A 2500-nucleotide genomic window follows, 5' to 3' on the forward strand; every position below is an offset into this window, starting at 1 on the left:
TGGGTTTCATAAAATTTATAAATATTTCGATGAAAAAATATTTTATTCCCAATGACTTGCGTACATGCTAGACTCCTTGGTCCGTGTTTCAAGACGGGTCCTGAAAGTACCCAAAGCTATATCGTCGCTGACAGATAAATTTTTAATAAAAAAAAATGAGCCAGTTCATTATCATACACCTACTGACAGTTAAATAGTATCATATAACGGCATAAAATCCGTATATATAATATGTTTTAATAAAAAAACCTATTTATACTCGTGGTGGATCTGAACGCGTTAATAACGCGACTCAATATCAATTTATAATTAATACCATCAAACAATTAATCAAGAAACATAGGCGTTTAACATACACAAAATATTATCAAAAAATAATATTGTACATTAATCAACGCACCAATGCCTATAGATTAATATTTAATGGGTCGCAACGTCCTACAAGATGAGAAGTGCATACCTCGTTATCATACAATTAACAATATACAGCAGTGCATATATTTTTACTAAAAATAAATTCCTAATAAAAATTTTTGTCACATGCTAGTACAAATTGGTTGATTAACGATAAAAAGTAAATGAATCTCATCTTTCGACCTTTCGGGTTTCTCAGGTTTACCCCTGAACGGTTTTACGTACTCTTTAACTCTCTCTTCAAAGTTCTTTTCAACTTTCCCTCACGGTACTTGTTCGCTATCGGTCTCGTGGTAATATTTAGCCTTAGATGGAGTTTACCACCCACTTAGAGCTGCACTCTCAAGCAACCCGACTCTAAGGAAAGATTCACCTATCATCAATAATAATCACTACGGGCCTGGCACCCTCTATGGGTATATGGCCCCATTCAAGATGGACTTGGATGTATTATATAACAATAGGTTTATATTGAATCTTCCTAAACACTACATTCCCCAAGTGTCTGTTTATCAGCCACGGGGTTCAGTGCTGGGCTTATCCCTGTTCGCTCGCCGCTACTAAGGGAATCCTAGTTAGTTTCTTTTCCTCCGCTTAATAATATGCTTAAATTCAGCGGGTAATCTCACCTACTCTGAGGTCGTAAAAGTTTTTAGAAGTATTAAAACAAAAATTTTTTTTATATATTATGTTTTTGTTATATTTTATAAGTAAACAATTTTCTTAATTATTCATACTCAAATTTTTTTAATATTATTATATAATATTATTTTTATATTTATCTAAAGAGAAGAAAATAAAAAATAAATAATTATATATATTAATTTTTTTCGAGTATATTGAAAATTTTATTACAAATAAAATATTCCATAACAAAATATTAATATATAATATTTTTGTTTATTCTTCTTTATTTAATATTTTAAAAATATATTATTAATATCATTTATTATTAATATTATTATTAACATAAAGTTTTATAATATTATATATAAATGATAAAAAATAATATTGATATATTAATTTAAAAATGTCGACAAATAATAAAAAATATATAAATTTTAAATGCTATTAAAAACATTTTATATTTATTTTTTTCTTATATTTGGCGTAAAACATTCATATATAAATAATTTTACATTTCTTTTATAAAAATTTTATTTATCAATTTAATTAAATATGAAAAAATAAATTTTCTTTTTTAATTATTGATAAATTTCTTTTTCATAAAAAAAATTTTATGTAAAATAATCTTTTATTATATTAATATAATGTATACGACCCTCAGCCAGATGTGGTCCGGGAACAGTATCCAAGGACCGCAATGTGCGTTCGAAATGTCAATGTTCATGTGTCCTGCAGTTCACAAGTTGACGCGCAATTAGCTGCGTTCTTCATCGACCCACGAGCCAAGTGATCCACCGTCCAGGGTAATCTTTTTAAATTTTAAATGTAAGTATTATTATTAATAATAATCTTTATTTTTAATATAAAAAATAAAATTATTAATTTATATATCTTTATAAATTCTTTTAAAATAAAAAAATTTTTCTAGAATATAAATTATATATTTTATTTTAAATATATATATATAAATTAAAGATATTATGGTATTAATAAATATATACATAACATTTTTGATATTTTTGTTAGTGCTAGCTAGATATAATAATTAATATTTGGTATATTTTATAGAAATGTATTTATTTTTTTTTTATAAATTATTTTCTACATAAAAATATATATAATATTAATATGGTACAAAACAAATGGGTTTGTTTTTTAACATAATAACTTTTAATAAAAAAAAAGAAATATCAAGACAAAACATAAAGAAATTTAAATTTGAAATAAATTTTATTCTTTAAAAAAATTTTATCTTGTGTTTTCTTTATTTTTATTATATAACATAGAAAAATAAAAATATAGATTATATCAATTATAATCTTATTTTATTTTTCTTAATAGAGATTATATACATATAAACAAATAATTTCAATATATTCTATTTTTAATTTCACTTTTTTATAAGAGAAATTATTTATAGATTTTATTAATAATTATTGTTTAATAATAATAATAATAT

The 2500-nt window shown here is 23.4% G+C and overlaps 2 non-coding genes across 2 annotated transcripts in view; both read right to left on the reverse strand.

Annotated features, from left to right (window-relative positions):
* Nucleotides 1-1057, reverse strand: part of LOC123304135 — a 4577-nt gene extending 3520 nt beyond the window's left edge. The window contains exon 1 of the ribosomal RNA XR_006536183.1: nt 1-1057. This exon is cut by the window's left edge and continues 3520 nt beyond it. This is a non-coding gene — a ribosomal RNA (large subunit ribosomal RNA).
* A 635-nt stretch (nt 1058-1692) lies between these two features.
* Nucleotides 1693-1847, reverse strand: LOC123304136. Its single transcript, XR_006536184.1, has one exon. It is a non-coding gene; the product is annotated as a 5.8S ribosomal RNA (ribosomal RNA).
* Nucleotides 1848-2500: the final 653 nt, after the last annotated feature.

The sequence above is a fragment of the Chrysoperla carnea genome (genome assembly GCF_905475395.1).
Source record: "Chrysoperla carnea chromosome X unlocalized genomic scaffold, inChrCarn1.1 SUPER_X_unloc_23, whole genome shotgun sequence".
Lineage (NCBI taxonomy): Eukaryota > Metazoa > Arthropoda > Insecta > Neuroptera > Chrysopidae > Chrysoperla > Chrysoperla carnea.